General features: G+C 38.4%; 1 protein-coding gene across 1 annotated transcript in view; it reads left to right on the top strand.

Annotated features, from left to right (window-relative positions):
* Positions 1–5,155: 5,155 nt before the first annotated feature.
* The window catches only part of LOC134631541 (ras association domain-containing protein 7-like), a 37,067-nt gene continuing 21,681 nt past the window's right edge, over positions 5,156–20,541 (top strand). The window contains exons 1-2 of the mRNA XM_063479966.1: positions 5,156–5,223; positions 11,826–11,952. The gene's annotated coding sequence lies outside the window, so the exon portion shown is untranslated. The remainder of the gene's footprint in view (positions 5,224–11,825; positions 11,953–20,541) is intronic.

Below are 20,541 nucleotides of genomic sequence, written 5' to 3'. Positions count from 1 at the left end.
AACTTGTTAATTATAAAAATGTATAAGATTATTCAGAAAGTTCTAAAAGAGAATCAAGTAGACTTCAAGAAAAAATGCTCCTGTCTGCCGCTAATACACCCACACAATAGACTTTACACATACAGTATTTGTCAACAGTGAAGTGGAGCAGCACATACTGTATGTCAGCATATGCCATGAATACTTATAATAATAAGTTCCAGATGTGGTGAATAGGACCCAGGTACTTTAGGTTGTAGTTACATTCTTCAGAATACTATCAAAGCCGCACCTTCTTGCTGTAATTGCTGTAAAAAAAATTGTCCAAATAAATTAACGGAAAATTGATAGTGAAAATGAGGTATTATGATAATATCATCGTGTTTTGACTTGAGACGAGTCACTTTTTCTATCAGGCGTTGGAACTGGAAATACCTACATGAGTTCAGACAGGTCTGGGAGACGCCATTTGTACAGTACCACACGATTCTGCCGCGAGGAACATTCCTTTGTAAGATATTTAGGTTTCATAACTCATTTTCCACTGACACCTTTACAACCAAATGCAGACATGCTGGCCATAATGGCAAACAAAAGGCATGAACACAATAATTATTCCTTTACATTTGCAGGTGTTTAATTTGAATTTAATTTGATCTGTATGGTAAAAATATATTCTATTCAATTCAGGTTTACAACAACAGTAACCTCAAAGTACTTTATACTGTAATTCAGTTCAATTCAGTTTTATTTATACAGTGCCAAATCACAACAACAGTCACTTCAAGGTGCTTTATATTGTAAGGTAGACCCTACAATAATACAGACAGAGAAAAACCCAAAAATCAAATGACCCCCTATGAGCAAGCACTTTGGCGACAGTGGGAGAGAAAAACTCCCTTTTAAGAGGAAGAAACCTCCAACAGAACCAGGCTCAGGGAGGGGCGGCCATCTGTTGCGACCGGTTGGGGTGAGAAAAGGAAGACAGGATAGAAGACAGGCTGTGGAAGAGAGACAGAGATTAATAACAAGTATGATTCAATGCAGAGAGGTCTATTAACACATAGTGAGTGAAAAAGATGAATGGTAAATGGATGGACTGATTCTTATATAGCGCTTTTCTACTCTCCCGGAGTACTCAAAGCGCTGCATACAACATGCCTCATTCACCCATTCACACCCACTCATGCAAGCACTTCTAAACGCAAGTGCAAACTATAACTACATTCACACACATTCACACTCCGATGGATGCATCGGAGGGCAATTTGGGGTTAGTATCTTGCCCAAGGACACTTGACATGCAGACTGGGGAAGCCTAGGATCGAACCACCAACCTTCCGATCAGTAGCTGATCTGCTCTACCACCTGAGCCACAGCCACCTGACTGAAAAGGAAAAACTCAATGCATCATGGGAGTCCCCCAACAGCCTATGCCTATTGCAGCATAACTAAGGGAGAATTCAGGGTCACCTGATCCAGCCCTAACTATATGCTTTAGCAAAAAGGAAAGTTTTAAGCCTAATCTTAAAAGTAGAGATAGTGTCTGTCTCCCGAATCCAAACTGGGAGCTGGTTCCATAGAAGAGAGGCCTGAAAACTGAAGTCTCTGCCTCCCATTCTACTTTTAAATACTCTAGGAACAACAAGTAAGCCTGCAGTGCGAGAGCGAAGTGCTCTAATAGGGTGATATGGTACTATAAGGTCGTTAAGATAAGATGGGGCCTGATTATTTAAGACCTTGTATGTGAGGAGCAGGATTTTGAATTCAATTCTGGGTTTAACAGGGAGCCAATGAAGGGAAGCCAATACAGGAGAAATATGCTCTCTCTTTCGAGTCCCTGTCAGTACTCTTGCTGCAGCATTTTGGATTAACTGAAGGCTTTTCAGGGAATTTTTAAGACATCCTGATAATAATGAATTACAGTAGTCCAGCCTGGAAGTAATAAATGCATGAACTAGTTTTTCAGCGTCACTCTGAGACAGGATATTTCTAATTTTAGAGATGTTGCGCAAATGGAAGAAAGCAGTCTTACATATTTGTTTAATATGTGCATTGAAGGACATATCCTAGTCAAAAATGACTCCAAGGTTCCTCACAGTGTTACTGGAGGCCAAGGTAATGCCATCCAGAGTAAGAATCTGGTTAGATACCATATTTCTAAGATAAAGTATTGGAAAAACCCCTAACAATCAAGTGCCCCCTGATGAGCAAGCACTTTGTGACAATGGGAAGGGAAACTCCCGTTTAACAGGAAGAAACCTCTGGCAGAACCAGGCTCAGGGAGGGGCAGCCATCTGACAGAACTGGTTGGGGGTGAAAGGAAAGAGAAAAGAAGAAAGAGAAGACAAAAGAAAACAGAGCATAGGAAGACGGGACCAAACACATTAAGGGAGAGATAAGATAAAATTATAATGACATGTTGCAGAGGTATATAAACACATGGAGAAGAAGTGCTCTGTGCATCGCATGAAGTCCCGCAGCAATCTGAGCCAATATCAGCATATCTAAGGGATGGTTCAAGGGCACCTGATCCTGTCCTGACTAAGCTTTATGAAAAAGGAAAGTTTTAGGTCTAATTTTAAAAGTAAAGACATCCATCTCCCAAATCCAAATTGGGAGCTGACTCCACAGGAGAGGGTCCTGGTAGCTAAAGGCTCTGCCTCCCAATTTAGAATCTCTAGAAACTACAAGCAAGCCTGCATTCTGAGAGTGCACTGTGGGCATAATATGATAGTATGAGGGCCTGAAGCATTTGTATGTGATGAGAAATTCGGGATTTACTGGGGAACCACTGAAGAGTGGTTAGGAGAAAGTCATGTTATGTATGGGAGAAAGTCACATTACGTAAAGCTGCTGAAACGTGATTTCTTTGTCATCGCCTTTTTGCAATATAAAACATAAGATAATATAGACTAAAAACTGCAGCTTCACACTGCACGGAGAGGATATATCAGGAATGATGACCTAAGGCACTGCTTTGAGTCACTGTTTTGCAATCTTAAATTGGCATACTGGAGCTATATAGCACTTACCACTCATTGTGTTTCAATGCCGTGTGTTCAGAAACTTTGAGCAGAGGCAACAAGGATTACCTGATGTGCAAGAGAGAGTCTTAAACAGACCGATATTCATTATTGTTTTGGGTTTTTTTGCTCAAACTGATGTGAATGAAACACTTAGGCTAACATTCACAGACCTAGATTTTGTCTTTATTTTGAAACAATAATTATTAATAACTGTAACAGCAGTTATAATGTTAACTGTTACAATTAATAACAATTTGGCAAAAAATCTATATACTCAGTAATACTCAGTAATATTGTTGTTCTACATGTTCTTGATCCAACAAATACATTCTTTTAATTAAATGAATAACAATCTTATGTAAGATCAGTCATGGGTAACAGTCAATATTCATGCGATTACATAGATACTAAAGAGATTGTGATGTAACACAATCAGTTTAGTCAGAAAAATATCTATTAATAGTGCCAGCTTCCTCCTGTCAGATCAAATCAGATTTGTTTGAGGAGGAGAGAGGTGATTTTCAACTTCAAAATCATTTAAAATTGCTGTTACTTACAATCCATTAAATGATCTAACAGTCTGAAGGACAAATACTTTTCTGCTACATCCATCACGCTGTTTGTTGTGACTACCTAAAGCTATGTGTTGACACAGGTTAACTAGCTTTTTATCATAATAAACAATGAGCCAATCCTAAAAGGCTTATTAGTGTTTGCTGCTGCCATGGAGACACAGCTCCAGGCTGTTCCTCCAAAAGTGGCGGTTAATCATTTGCCATTAGTCATTTCTATAAAAATGTGTATAAGTATGCATGGACACACAGGGCATAGCCTGGGGTGGCACTGGCCCCACTTGTTGATGCCTTATCATATCAGTGCAACCATGGGTATCAATTAAAAAGAATGATAGGAAAGTGATAGCTCCCTCTTTCCTCTGGAAAACATTTTTATTCCTTTTTCACTTGCCTTACTTTGAACTGGTATTTTACACTGGTATTTTAAAATTATTTCGTACTTTACACTGGTATTTTTAAATTATTTCGTACTTTACACTGGTATTTTTAAATTATACCTCATCACTGTTTTTACCAGATTTTTTTTCACAAATAAACATGTGTACTGTTGCTTTGTGATACAGGCTATCAATGCTTCATTTCACAAACACAAAGAGCTGTTCAAGGACGGCGTGGTGCATATACCTGTTCCAACGTTTTTAAAACATGTTGTTGACTTTTTTTTTTTAGAAAAGGTGTCGCATTGCACTTTTGCATTAATCTGAGTGGACTAAAGGAGTCCGTTTATATACAAGCATGTATATAAACAAATACAGATACATATAGGGGAAGAAGAAAAAAAGAAAAGAGCGACGGTAACATTAAACAAAGACATTACAAGCATTACAAATTGTAATGTTTTTATCATTTATGGATGTGTAATTTGGCAAGGAGTAAAGTCAAGTAGATGAGGTAAAAAGCTTTGAGTCCTTCTCGCTAAAGTCAGTACACCATATAAAATTTTCTTTTGTAGAAAAGTACAAAGTCTGACAAGATTTTGTTAGAAATAAAATAAACAATGTCTTTCCATGAAAGCTGTGCGTAAGTACAAGACCAAAATAAATGGGAGCAAGTCTCTAGAAAGGTCTCACAAAAAATGCGTGTTTTTCACAGGGTAAAACCTATGAATTAATTTGAAAGAGGCCGCCTTCATTTTGTTTGTCATAAACAAACAAAAAAAAGAAAGTCCAAATTCTTCCCAAATTCCCTAACAAAATGACTCCAGTAAGAGATGACAGGAGGCACAGACGTCAGATCACACCTTTGTGTGAGGTGAAGCAATTGTTAGGTGAGGTGTGAGGTGAATTGTTACTTCCTTACCTCGAAGCCATGTTGCTTTGGGGCACAGGAGATCTTTGCTCATTAATATTATTATAACTCACTTATTTTTAATGCAGATGTTCACGAGTTTTTGTTTATTTTGTTTATTTCCAATATAATTTTCGCTTCTGGGGAGGTACAACTTTTAGCATTTCACGTTATTTAATTTTATTTTTTTCACAAGCTTGTCGTTAAGACCTTTAATTTGAAAGGGCGAACCGGAAGTCGTGTTGCTTGCCTTTACCGGACTTGAGTGCGGACTTTTGCCCACAGCGAGCAGCTGGAAGATGAGATGAAGCACTCGACTGTCCGCTGAATTGAAAACGCCTGCTAACTCACTTGTAAGTTGTTTTCATTTAATTTAATTTCGTTTCTTTTTCTTTTTTTTCTTTTTAAATCTTTCTTCATATCAAGATAAAGTTGAACGGAAATGTTTTTTAAGACTGGTGGTAATGCAACAAGTACTGGCAACTGAGCTCAGAGCACCTGCAGGATGGTGACAGGCTAACGATAAACTGGGATACAAAATTTACCTACCCACTTTGTGGTGTTAATGGTCCACTTATGTTGATGGGAGCAGCTCCTGTGTAGGTTTAGTTGGATTGTTGCTATGTTAATATATTTTTATGTAAATAGATCAACTGAAGCTTTACAAATAATCGCTTAAATGATGTTTATACAGTACACTGAAGTTACTGGCAATGAGAAGAAATGTTATCATTTCACAAAACTCCACGATGCTCATTGACTGCATATAGAAGATGGACGTAGCTCTCAGGTCTCAAAAATGAAGCCAATGCTAATGTGAAGTAAACATTCATTCCTTTGATTGGCCAGTAGGGGGGCACTTCTCTGGTTGCCAGAAGACAGTTGAAGCGGTATAGAAATCCATAGGAAAATGACCCTCTGCTTCCTTGCACAGTCACCTTAGTGAACACTTTCCTAACAACACTATGCACTCAGTAACTAGTTTCAAATCATGCTGAATATGCAATTATGTCATAGAACGATTTGGGAAGTAGTCACAACCTCTAATCTATGGATTTATTTTCCTGAACACAATTTTTCCAACATTATTTTTGTCTGTCAGAACATGATTTTTCATCTTTCCAGGTCTCAAAATACTGATTCATGTTTGTTAGCATCAACGTTATATAACAATATTTCAAGGAAATTTGTAATGTATATATAAAATTTTTTTGTCAACATAGAAAATTAATACTGAAAAACATTTTATTGAGTGCAGCCCAAAGGAAGCAGCATTTAGTAGTGCAAACAAAATGAAGGGCATTTTTATGTCCTTTTTCAGTGAGTTACTGCCAGAGCACCAACCACTCCACCCACCAAACGGGTAACAGAATTCAAGCTGTCAATTTATTCAAGGCCGCCCAACAATATAGGGCAATAGCAGTGACACCGCAGAAGTCAAGTGTAAGCACAAAAGTAGCCTATGTAGTGATTTCCTGTGATATTTTAAATAAAAGTATCAATAACTGATTAACACTTTAACAACAGCAATAAGTGAAGTAACTTAACCCTGTAACTTTTAAGGAGACGCTCAGTATTCACACATACTCAAATGGAACTTGAAAAATATTTTCAGCCTGCGATGTTGTAACCTTAGTTGAGCTTTTTGACCAGTTCTTTAAAGCTGTGCTTTTCCACTGCGTAACCATGTCAGCAATTTCCATGTTTGCTCTTCCTGTCAAATGGAGTGCAACTAGCAAGTGCTTCAGCAATGCTCGGTTGAGTCATTTGTTTACTTTTGGGCCACACATTACCAGCTGCTCTCCTTGTAGCCTGGTTGCACATGACGGTGTGTTTTCGCCTCAGTTGGTGAAACAAGTATGTTTATTTTGTTTCCACCTTGAGCAGGAACAGATTTCTTGCATATTTCCATAGCACTGTGTTTTATTGGTGGTTGGTAAAGTAGTTCTCGTTTTGCTATAACGTCACTGGAGGTTGACGTGCAGCTCTTGCTATCATACATGTCAGATGACAATGACTGGAATCATTAGGGACGGTATGATATGGCACGACCATAGTGTCTATGTAGGCTAAACATTTCTGATGGAGGTGCTGGCCATTGGTACACCTGACATGTTGACATATTTTCACACATCATTTGTATTATTTTTAAAATCTAAGTACATTACGTCAACACTGATCTGTAGTTGTCAGCCATTTTTTATTGGCCTACTGATGCATCTGCATTTTGTGCTGATTTAAAATCTGTGCATTTGATATGATTGCTTATTGTTTGGCTTGATAGATAATAAGGAAAAGTACACATCACTTTTCCGCGTTATCTGTTTCTTCAAATGTCTTTATCGACAGTCAAAACTCTAAAGGTCAATAAATGCAAAAGCAACAAAAATATTCATAAATTGTTGATGCAATTAATTGATTTTATAAATATATCACAAATATTTCCACCAAGTATTCAAAGTATACCTACTGTATACAAAGACGTTTATCAGTTTATTTACTTTTTATCTGTTATTTATGTTTGCCTAGCTATTCTGATGTGAGGTGTTTTAAGATTTATTATTTGTATTTGGTATTTGATTCTTCCTCGTATTGATTTCTTGTATCTCCTCCACTTCTCATATGTTGTTTGTACTTCTCTGTCGCATCTCTCACACACCGTGTTGTATTATATTGGCTTCTTCCTCCTTTTGAAAAAAAAAAAAACTTTCCCACTTCACTTTTTAAAACAATCGTTCAGCTCTGTAAACTGTTTTTGCTTCCTCTTCATGTTTTACTTAGAAGCATTTTGTAAATATTTAATGTACATTTGCAAAAATGAAAGCCATGATTGATTTGTGAGACAGTTATAGAATCAGTCCTTGATGGATTTTATCAGCGAATGTAGCATGAATCACTGAATGAGACCGAGACTGAGTACTGAGTGGTCTCCTTTAGTCCACTCAGATTAATGCAAAAGTGCAATGCGACATCCTTTAACAAAAAAAAAAAAATTAACACCGTGCTTTGAAAAAGTTGGAACAGGTACATGCACCACATTGTCCTTTAAGAGCTCTTTGTGTTTGTGAAATGAAGAATAGACAGCCAGCAACAGTACGCTCCACTGCAGATGTTAAACAGTGCATCAGGTACTTTCTCCTGACAGATACAACAATCACAATACCAGTGCTCACTGATAAGTATTCTTCTATAAACAATCACCAGCATAGGGCTGTGCGATATGACCAAAATCTCATATCCCGATATTAAGACATCTATCGTCCGATAACAATATAAATCACAAAAATGTAACATTTTCTGTAAATTCTGTGAATCTCGGGCAGCTCGACTTGCGTGAAGTGATTCCAGCTGGGCGTCGCGTACCTGGAGCCGAGTGTTTTAACCGATGCATGAAACTATACATTTTTAGACATAAGTTGTAACGGCCGCCGTTTTCTTTGTGAGTATTTATTACATGGCGTGCTGCGGGGAAAAGCCTGTTCTAACGTTTGAGTCTAAGGTTTATTTTTTAGCACCTGACGGCTCTTTTTTTGCTTCTCATCCGTAAATACCATTGACTTTCTACAGTCAATGGTAAATACTCTGCATCTTTCACGTGATTCAGTTTATTTTGAAAAGTCTCAACAGGATCTTGAGCTTTATTGTGAAAGGTTAATGTGGAAAATAAACAAGCGGACACGAGGTTGTTTTACCGTCGTTGTTGCTAACGACAAGGCATAAAAACAAGCGCTTGTCTGTCTGTAGTGTGGTTATATTAAATATAAGAGAAAGAGAGAACTTTAAGAAATTAATATAGCCACTACAGTGACCATCAAAATAATGAAAAAATATTGCCGTAAACAGTTTATTTTGCGACACCACGAAACAAACGATAGCGTAAAATGCAACGATAGACGTTTTTATATCGTCATCCGATATATATCGTTATATCGGAACAGCCCTACACCAGCATATGTCGGCCAGTGAAGTACCCCCAGTTTAGTCAATTTTATATTGAGGAATTTTATTTTTTAAATTTAATTGAGTCTGCTACCATATTTGACACAAGGCTATGCATCATCTTGCCATTTCTGACTATTTGATAAGTAAATGTCAATTATCTTTTTCTCCTTCTTCATCTTTCGGCTGCTCTCACCTCCAGACTCCTGCTTTTCCTTCTCTCTCACTGCCTCTGAACACACCTTGCTTCACCATAGACCAACAGGACAGTTTCCGCTGCACCCTGTTGGCCAATAGCACCAGTATTAACCTGGTCATGACCGATCTGGTATGGAAATGTTTATGATCCACACGCTTGGTTTGCCAAGCATTTTACACCAGATGCCCTTCCTCCCCATTTATCTGGGCTTGGGACGGGCACTAGAGCTCACTGACTTGTGTTTTTGTTTTTATTTTTATTTTTTTAGGCCTTACGCTACTTTTCCAGCATTTTGATGCTCTTGTCCTGACATTTTGAAATGTGTCTGCATGCCATTCATACATGTATGTATTTTTATGTTGATATACTTAAAAAATGTACTAGATTAGTGGAGTTCGTACAATTTTCAATCCAATAAGGCAGGAGAAAATAATCTCAAACTCACTCACATCATAGACTCTCGGGAGCAAATCCGCACGTGGATACTTTGTAATTATGGCTTTTAATTAATTTAATTTAGAAAGTGCATTCATATTTCTTCTGAATATTCATAGAAGAAAGTTATTAAGACTGTCGGTCACACACTTTTAGAAAGACTGACAAATAACTCAATGTGTCATTTTATGAATCGGTCAATCTTCAGGTATCTCCAAGCATATCCCAAGAATCTGTGATAAGCCTAGAGCTACAATGTGTGTGTTATCTATTGATAAGCTGGTACAGGATTGTTAAGCCTCTGGCAGACCTCCCCATAACCTTTCTTTCTTTTATGACTGTCCATGCAGTTGATACAGGCGGCTCTATCGTCTTCATTTGCTGAGGCTTATTGCTGTTATTGTGTCGCCATTCATGTTGTAGGGAGGTAATTGAGCCCCTTTTTTCTTGCTAGATGCCTTTGGAGAATGAGACCTACCAGCCACAGCTGAAGCGGGGTAATTTAGTGTCACTGAAGCAATGTATTAAAAGGCAGATGATTGTGTTCAAGTGTTCACTATATTGCAGAGAGAGTGATGGATGTGTGATATCATCAGGGTAATAAACCATCTGCCTATCACTTGTAGACCATATTTGTCTCACTGCTTTGTAGGGAATTTACAGTTAGCTGGAAAGCCTCACTACAATTTACTTGACTATTCAGGGAGTGCATAGTAAAAAAAATACAAACTAATTTTGAAGTTTAGGTTTATTACAATGGTCTAAAGTGGAAACATAAATAAGTCATGACAACAATAAAGTAAACGAATGTAAAAGTAGCTTTGAAAAGATTTTAGCTTAAAACAGCTGAAGAATTGTTGGCCATTCATGCTCCGAGATAACACTAACCTTGTGGGGAAGTGATTGTATCCAGCCCAAGGGGCAGGATAAGATCAGTAATAAGTTCTCCTGTGCACATGGATTTCAGATCACGCTTCAGTCATCTGTTGATATTGGATCAAATAAATCAACCTGAAAACGGATTTCTGCATCGCCACTTCCTACAGATGATGCAGCTTTGCTGGCTTCATTTGGCTCAGACATCTGCTGTGCTCTGGGGCTGTTTGTAAGTCGGGCGTGTTGAAGTGTTTGAGATGATGGCAGTTACCGTTTCCAAGTCTTCAAGCCTTTCGGTAAACACTGGATTGACTCCTTTGGGTTTTAAGAGAAGTACTGCCATGAGTGCTGTTAAGATGGAAACTTTTTTTCTCCCAAGTTCCTAGTATTAATAGTCATTATTTTTTCAATGCAATTACAAATAGTGTGTGTGGTTTTTTTTTTTAATGGTCTATTAGTGTTTTCTTCTGATAATTGATTCATTTTTTGCTATCACACAGTTACAAGCTATACACACTGTTAATGGCAATACTGTGTGTGTGGTGTTAAGTGAATTTTGGTTTAGGGAGGGGGTCCTCAGATTGTTTCAATTGGGAGATGACACAACCTGTGGCCCTAAGTGATTCTAAATGCACTACTGAGCTGTTGGTAACGAAACCAGCACTAGTCCCTGCTGCTAGCACCACAATCACTGTTCAGTCTTATTCTCAGCCTTTTTTTTAATCCTTTTCTTCTGCAAGAGAGCAGCTGAAGCCAGTATCTTATTACATTGGGGGGGGGCATAGTAAACTGAGATGACTGAGAAAGCCCAAATTTTCCCTTTTCATGATTATAGTGGTCTAATGATAGCCCAACAGCATATAAAATTTAAATGTAACATTTACACATACAGCTGTTTTGTTTTATTAAAGCTGGTATATGTGTGACGGGTGGTTTTGGTTAATGTTTCATGAAGACGACAAGTGTCATTTGGTCATGATGGTGTCCTGTCAGAAAGTGTATGCTAATGCACTACATATAAAAAAACATTACTAAAGTGGAAAGGAAGTTATAGAGTGTGTCAACTGTTCTTTTAATATCCTATTGTTAACAGAAAAAAATAGTTTCCAATTTATTTCATGTTAAGTTTAGACTAGGTGGAAAAAGTTTATTCACTCAAGCGTCAGGTCGGCTATACTTTGAGTTTCTTTCCCTTTCTATCCTTGTCTCTTTATCCTAGGTCCTCTATCACCCCTCCACCCCGAAACGCCATCCTTCTTTTTTATTCTCTTCCCCTCTCTCTCAGTGTATAGGGAGTGGTGTTTGGGCAGTCATGTGACTTTTTGTCTGAACACAATTGCCGGTGTTTGCCATTGGCCATTTTTCTTTGAAAGAGCGTTGGTTTCCCGGGTAACGGGGAATGGCGGCACCACTTCGCTTTTCTCTCCAGCTGCCCCCTCCCGTCTGCGTTGTTCTGACCTGGTCTCTCTCTCTCTCTCTCTCTCTCTCTCGCTGTCTCTTCCTCAGGCTGTGGATCAGGTAGCCTGTGAGCACGACACACACATACAGTGAGAGGGTTGTCTCGCTCTTCTTCCTCTCCTTCTTCTCCTTTTTCATCAGGCAGGCAGTTGCAGAGTCCATTAGACTGCAGGAGGTGAGTGAAACAAATGACCTTATTTGTTTAGATTTAGGTGCTTTTTTTTGTTGTGTTGCACTGTTTCTTTTCTAGCTGAGCACATGGTTGAACTTGTTTAAAATACTAGGTACTAAACTATCCACCTACTAAGTAAATAGAGCATCCAGTACAAATTAGTCAGTGATTAAACAATCATTACTAATTGGAACAGTAATCTTAAAGTTAAAAATAAATTGGCCTTATTTTAGAGATACTCTAACTCTAATGTCCATGTTAGCAATAGAGTGGGAGCACTATTTGATGCTCGTTAAAAAATATTTTTTAACTCTAGCCGTTTGATCTACTGGGATTCCTGCTAACACAAAGTTTTATCCATGTTTTATTTTGAAATTTAAAGATATGGCATCACGCACTCATTTTACACATTCCAAAAAGGAAGGAAATCAAAGTCCATCAAGAGGCAAGTTCACTTCTTAAGCATCTTGCTTATGTCTCTGGGTAGTTATGTGAGGAGTAACTTTTTAAGTCCCCATCCAACTGAATGAAAAAAGTGATGCTTGTTTTCTGAACAGAATGATAATTCATTAATGGTCTAATTCAGAGCGCTGATACGATTACATTTCTGCCCATCCAGTGAGAGTACTGAAGAAATACTCTATTGATTCATGTTATTCATGGAAGTAAAACACACAAAAATAGAGAAGTGTGCTTGCTACAGTGAAGTTGAAACTGTTCTGCCTCTCTGTTACGTGCATCCATCACTGCAGAAACATGATTGGCTAACATAGTTCCTGTTTGGACTGTTGATTTGATCTTTCGAGATATAGATGGGGGAAAAACACGGTCTTTGACAGAGGTCTATAACTTTGTGTTTAGGATTTTGTAATTAAGCTGGCTTTCTATTAAGTCGTCTCTGAGGGAAAACTGGCTGGTCCACATATGGGCTGAGAGTAACTAGTGCAAACAGGTAATGTAATTAGGTACCAGTATTAACCATAAGAGCCCAAAGCTATTTTGTGGGTAATTTCTAATAAATACCTTTTAAATAAATCTCTTGGGAAAAAACTAGCTAGTCATACGTGCTGTACTTTAATTATTTTTTTGGGCCTTCTGACTTTAGTAGATGGTGCAGTAGTGGAGAGTAGAAAAGGCCTTGCAGCATATGGTTGCCTGCTCACCCTGTGAGCTAAACTGGCGCCCATATTTATCATAAATCTTTAAGGTGTCTGGGTTATTCATTATATTGTTTTTATTTTTCATACAACATGTCAGCTTCATGTTTGGGACATCGCAGAGGTTTTCTATATATTTAGAATTCGATTACTAAAAACTGTTTTGCACAGAGAAAAAAAAAAATAGTATTATGGGAAATTGTATAATCTGCTCTTAGAAATGAATACATGGGTAAAACTGTTATTTGGAAAAAAGTTTAATCTTTAGTCTTCAAAATATGATTTCTGTGCCAGGTTAGGTGAACATCATCATAGAGAGCCTCTGTCTTGTTATATATATTTCCCCACTCATCCGTGCTGGCAGTCTTTATCCTTCAAGCTTGGGTCCTCTACAAGAGGTCTGGGAGCTAGAGGTTCCAACGACTGCACTCTTCTGGAGCAAGATCTCGGATGTCGTTCCTGGGATCTGCTGGAGCCGCTCACACAGTTTGGGGTCACGGCCCTGATTTCTTCATGTAACCCCTTCCGCTGGGATTACCTGCATAGTAGCGTTCCAACAGCTCCCTATTCTCATCCCTTGTCTACTTCTGCCTTCTTGTTCTCCAGCCTTACACAGCTGTAGGTTTGTGTGTGTGTGTTTGTGTATTTTGTATGTATTTAACTTGTATTTTACTACTTTGCAGGTTTACAGTGAAAATGCATAGGTTTTTATCTTTTTATCTTCGTTTTATGCACATTGAGTTTAAGTACAATGAATTGTGCTATATAAGAAAGTACAACTGTCATAGTGCTTTCAGGCTCAAAGCATGGTAGTAGGTCCTTGGTTATGATGAAGCAGAGAACTAAAACAGTCATGGCTGGCATGGGTTTTTAAATGTCTCACAGGATATACTGTGCCCTAAACTGTGTGGAGATTATATGAACATTATTGGCCTAACTTATTTCTATGTTGTAATGAGAGCTGAACAATAGCCTCAGTTATTCTTGAATTTCCATGAAAGATTCAACAGCTGTCTGTGATCTGTGCTCCACTCATCATGGCACTGACACAATAAGGCCTGTGTTTGGGAATGAGGCCAATTTGAGAGGATTTTAAACATTGGTTGCTGTCCTGAAGTGGTTCCCCTTGAGCTTCATTTCTTAGGCTCTACCAACCAGGTGGTTGCTTCTGTGTTTGGTTACTGTGGTAACACTGCAAAGTGGCTCCCTGCCCCTGCCTCAGGTGTACTTTATCTTATGACCTGAAGGACACTTTGCACATACAAATACACATACACTTGCACTCCCATATACAAACACACGCTAGGACCTTAATTGCTGACACGGGGAAATATGAAAGACGACTTTGTCCATTCTAGAAGTGACGGTATAGTGGGAACAATGTTGTTATATATGTTGGTTTCTTAGGTTTATCAGTGTTAATTCTGTGCAGATATATTTTCTTCACTCCTGACTTTAAAACCTCTTAAAACTAGTGAAGATTTGGGAGTCTCATCTGTGCTCATGTTTTGTATAAAGCCATTTATCTGTGCTTTTTTTTTCTTTTCTTTTTTTTTTGCCAGCTTACATTGTGGCCAAATTTAGGGCTTAAAGCATTTCAAGCCTATTGTTACTGACTGAGATTTAACTCTGCACAGTCAGTTCATGAAGATTTTAATTTAATGGTTTTTTTTTTTTTTAAGGTATATCCGTTTCTTGTCTGCATTAATCGTTTGTAGACTCAATAAGCAGGAAACAGGGCTGGAGTGGGTGTCATTGATCCGCAGTCTGGTATTGCATTGCTGATGCAACCAAGAGGAAACTGGTGCCGAGGCCTTGTTGTTGCCTCTGACTGGCTGCCATGATGTCACCACTGCTGACCCGACAATCCTGACATTCCTGCTGATAGAGGTTTTATGCAGACGTGGAGGGCAATATGTGAGAGAGATGCACAGACTTGCACACATACGGCCTTTGTCTAAGCACTGATTAGTAATCTGGCATATACACCAACACACACGTCATTAATTCAGTCTCACGCATATGCCCACTCCAGCACACTCAAATGCTCTACAAGCCGAATAAAGACGGTGATGGCTAGTCTCATCAGCTTCGTTAAAATTCAACAGGTCTTTAAGTGTCTCTGCTCGAATTTTCGGCGAATCAGTTTTGCATTCATTCTGTCCTTCAAACTAAAATGTCTGTCGTTAAAATGGTATGATTAGAGCGAGCCAGCTTCATTATGCATTAGTGTCATCACTTCTTTGTCTCTCTATGCGCATCATTTTTTTTGGGTGTTTGAGTATTTGCTTATAGTGCTTATTTTTTTAACTACAAAAGACTTGCTATAGTACAGCTACAGCTTTCCTTTGATTCAGCCAAGCCACAGAAGGAAAGAGATGACAGGCCTGCTGCAGTGAAAGCTTTTAAACGCTGCTGTTCCCGCAGGTGTTTGGATAGTCCTTTCCCCTAGACACTTCACAGCAAAGGCCAGCATTGTAAACAATGTTAAGAATAAGTGGTTAGAAAATGGAGTGTGACATCTGAGACCATATGGAGGACAAATGGAAAAGGATTTAGACTCAACAAACAGTTGTAAGAAATAATGTAAATCAACAAACTGAAGCCTGAAGACTGGAGACAAAGGTGTAGACCAACAGGCTGGGTATCTGTGAGTGTCCAGTGTGGCTTCTACCTCACACTGTGTGAGGTTTACAAAGCTTTTGCTCACATTTGACCCGACCCCTAACCTGCACCCATCTGATAACTCCCCTCTCTGTAACCTGGATTTCCTGTCCATCCACTTCTCCACTTTGTTGGGCTTGCTCGACACACTTGGCGTGATAAAGCTACCTCTGGCTCTACCTCTTTGTTATTGAGTGAAACATACTAACAAAGGACATAATTTGCAGTTGAGAAACGGTGATAAATCACAATATATGTTAATGCATTACTCAGCATATTGAAAAATGTTGAAAAAAATCACAGTAACATTGTATTATGAGTGAGGATTTGTGATAATTTTGTATCGCAAGCTAGTGATTACTACCTGTAGAAGACAACACCTTAATCTTGCACTAATTTCTCTTTCTTTGTATTCTCGCTCTGTAATCGCACATTAGCTAGGATTGTAACTCATGGGTTGGGTCCTCCCTTTTTCTAAAGAAGTCTTTGGGTTAGTCAGGCCCTGAGGCTGAGACAAACAGGCCCTCACAGGATTGTCTTGATCATTACAAGTATTTTTTAATAATGCTTTTATTGAACTTTTAAAGGACGTAACAAATAAAGAAAAAAGAAAAAAAGAACAAAATGTTTCTATATTATTCATATCCTTGCAGCTCAATAAAAAGAAATAATAATTCACTGTCACAAAACCAAGTAGCTCGGAATGTTAAAATATGACACAAAAAATGAGCTCCCTTAAACCGAAAAAAGAAAATGTGAAACAATAGTAACGAATAGCAACAAGAATATGTCTGGTGTGTTTTTATTATAGTGATTTAATGTGACAAGAGTCGCATGTTCTCATGAGGCAACTAAAGTGTGTTAATCTGAGGTGTTTATTCACAATTCCCTTTCAGCACAAGCTGATCATCTGCTGAGGTTGCAGTTTCCATATCTTCACCCCATGCTTTTGCATATAATATGATGTATTCATATTCATAAACGGACTATAAAATTCAGATGTGGAGCCCTTTATAATCACTTTATAATGACTTGTTGATTTTTGTATCCCCCCCCCCGATCACTTCCTTTTCTTATATGGGAGAGAGAAAGGAAAAATTGAAAACGGCTGCTACATCTGGTACAAACAGTCTATCCAACTTTGTGTGTCACAGCTCTCTCTCCCTGTAGCATTGAGGCTGGTTGTAGTATCCATTTACTGATAGGAACAGCATGGGGCAACACAGTGTGACACTAATGGCACAGCTTTTTCTCCAGAGTCAGTGTCTTACCAGGAAGCGCGATTTTTTTTTTTTTTTTTTTTTTTTTTTTTTTTTTTTTTTTTTTAAGCAGTCGAGATATTTTGAAGCGCTAGTTTGCTGCTTCCAACATGAAGCCACTGAAGATTAACACACTGCAGCGTGTGATCGCTGTCCAAAAATGTATTTCATCTCTCAAAATAGCTTTTCATTCAGCTGTTCAAAATGCAACGTGATGCAATGTGTGACGCAGCAGTGTTTTTGGTGGTAACTTTGTCCTGAGCCAGTCTAGACTGGTTCTGAATAAAGAAGCAGAAAAAGAGATGATGGAGAAAGTGCCAGAGTGTAGCCAAAGTCCTGACAACTTGGAAGCTGTAAAAGCCAACTGAGAATCTCTTTTGCTTCATTGGAGCGGTCTTAAAAAGAGTGATCAGAGAGCAAGGGGGCTCTCTGTGTATTTTTTCTGTTATCTATCCTGTTTAGAGGAATTCAAAGTTTGTTTACCTGGAGTGTATCAGCTGATCCAGTTGACCGTGTCTTGCTGTCATTTTCCTTTTGTGCTCACTTGTCATCCCTTTGTGTTCAGATTCACCTTGGCGGCAGATTGTCTAATCACCCGTTGTTATTTGTCAGGCGATAATGCAGTGACATGTATTTGCTTTCAAACCACAAATCATCTTGTGATCCAAGTTTCTGGGAAGAAAACAAAAGTCTTTGTCTGTTCTTGATGTGGGATGTGCTATATTTACATCTCAACAGGGCAATTACCTTCACTGGCAAAACCATTTTGTCTGTCATAATGATACACAAGACATAGCTGCAATATGGGAGCACCAACATTGGCCTGACCATAATGAGACAGCAACCCTGTACTTAGCCATGTTTGGGAAAAACAGAGCATTACTACCTTGTGTTGCTTGAGAATGAAAACTGATGTCAACAAAAGTTCAGGATTTTTTTATTTTTTTATTTTTTTTAAAGCTTGTTTGGCGTTCTGAAAATAGAAGTGCATCATTCCATTCATTGTCCAGGTTTTAGTCTTAGCCAACCTGTTGACTACTTGTTGGAGAGTGCTTTTAGTGAAGGGCTGAATTAACTGAGGGAAGAAAATGGTGGTGGTTTCAACAGGGAAGATGGAAATGGATGAGCCTTGGGAGCAACTTCATGCTATTCATTGTTGTTGAATAATAGCCAACAGAGACAGTGTCAGCATGTATTCCCCTCTCTTTGCTCCCAAGTTGAACTGCTGCCAGACACAGCCAGTCTATTCCTCACTCTCAGAGCCATCTTCTTGCCTCTCCTGAGTCGAGTTATGGATGGGTCATCTTTAGACAGATTTACAACCACTTGCTCGTTGAAGTATTACCTTAGTTTATAGATGGTGTTTCGAAACAGCTGTGTGACATTTTTACTTTTTTTCTTTTTTTTTTGAATGCGGATAAATGATAAAGAACTACTTGAAAGACTTGCCCCGAAAAGTGCAGGTTTTAAAGCTGTTTTGGCCTCATCTTTGTTTTCTTTAGCGTCTTTGCTGAATGCAGAGGCGGAGCTGGAAGTTGAGAAGGGGAGGGGGTTGCAGGAATGTTTGAGTCACAGGAAAAAAGGGATGATATGTAGAGCTTGACAAGGGAGGGTTGGGATGTGGGGTGTGGGGTGGGGCACAGCAGGGGGAGGTACCCTGAGGAATGCCTGGAAGGTGTCAGCAAAGTCTGGGAGGCTTTGGACTGATAATCCTTTACATCACAATGCCCTCACTCTTAAATGAAGTGGATGTGGGTCTGTGGACGGACGAGCAGATGATCCATTTACAAGTAAAAGCCCATCAGGACCCAAAAAGTGTGGTTACTTTTTTAACTATGGCCTTTTGCACCTAAGCACTGCCTCAGGAGGCTGTTCCCCTATTTTATTCAAGAGTGGTTTAAATTTTGTCAGACATCATAGCTCTTAGATGTGTCAAAAGCTTTGCTGTATAGACAGAACAGTGAAACACTTTACACTGATGGGAACTGACCCTCCGTGAACCTCTGAGTCAGCCTGGCTAAAAGCTACAGAATTCTTCGCAGGGATCTTTTGTTTTTTGCATGATTTAATTCATCAAATTAATGCAATTAATCCCCAACATCTATTTTTGGAACATCTGCTTTATATGTGCATGCTGGTTATTAGGCACTGTGACTGCGTGTCCTCATTAGTTTGGTTGGAATACAGTTTGTTGTTAGATGGAGGCAAAGTAAAGAAAAGGATGACAAAGGTTTTGTTGATCGTCTGCTGCTGCATCTTTGCATCAGTTCCAAAACTACAATGGATTAAAGTAGTGGGGAAGTAAAATATTTGCTCTGATATTTTGTGACACTAAAGGAAAATTGTGAAATTGGCCTTTTTATTCCCTTTGACTTGGTTAGTTTTTACTTAATTAATGCCACAAAACACATTGATTATAAATTAACTAAAAAGAGATGTAACTAAATAAGAACTGATGTATTAATTGAGACTGCTAAATGTCACTTATATGTCAGTATTGGTGTATATATATTTGCTCATGAGCTACTGTAAAAGGGGTGTAGTGGTATAAACACCGCTTTATAGTTTAAAGAACTTCTGGTAACAACAGGTGTTCCTGTAAGATATGCTGCTGAGTATTTGGTCTCAGTCTTATTAATACAAGCAAATTTTGGGGATTCTCATCAGAAATATTTGCGTATGTTTTCTGTTCATGTAAAAGAGTGTATCAACTACTACATTTTTTAAAAATTATGTTATCTGGTTAACATGCAAATCTGTAATCTTGAGATTACATGTTGCCTCTAGGTGAAAAGTTGGAGGAAAATATATGACATGCCACCTGGAGCTGTAAAATGTCCATGGGTACAAATTGGTGGCGCGATCGATTGGTATCAGAAAAGCCTCAGGGCGATATGTAGATTAATTGAAATTCTTCTTTTTATGCATTTTGAAAATGTATTATTATGAAAAGTCAAAGGAAAATATAACATGTGTGCTTTTGAGCTGAACCTGTGTCTCAAATTTATAATGAGGTTGTCAGTAGTTCAAATAAGAAAACTACCACTGTGGTTAAATGGTATGCAGGTGTACGTGTTAGACATGAACTTATTACTTCCGCGGCTGCACTTTGTTTTTCATGTGCGAGGCACAGCGGAAGGGTGCCAGACAGAGAGCGGGGATTGCTTCATACTGAAAAGAGCCATAAAAGTTTTATTTATTTTTTTTAAAACCCATGAACGTGTTCATTTTAAGCTGTGACAGTCTGAAGGGTGTTGTTTTATGTTCCTATAAAAACTGGTAACAACCAGTTTTTAATGTGTGCTTTATTTAGCATCATACAGGCTGTTATAGTCTCTGTGCTAATATATTAGCTGCTTTGCTTCATTATCTGCGCCTCAGTTAGTCCTTCTTTTAAACTCGAGATGTTTGCTTGCTTTTACGTAATGTCTAAGTGGCCATTTTCTAGTTTCTTGTGTAGGGAAGATAGTAAGGGAGAAATAAGACACTAAAAAAATAGTTTACGGTTAAGA

Source organism: Pelmatolapia mariae, linkage group LG7, assembly GCF_036321145.2.
Source record: "Pelmatolapia mariae isolate MD_Pm_ZW linkage group LG7, Pm_UMD_F_2, whole genome shotgun sequence".
NCBI classification, from domain to species: Eukaryota; Metazoa; Chordata; class Actinopteri; order Cichliformes; family Cichlidae; genus Pelmatolapia; species Pelmatolapia mariae.
This window is presented reverse-complemented; position numbering and strand designations above follow the sequence as displayed.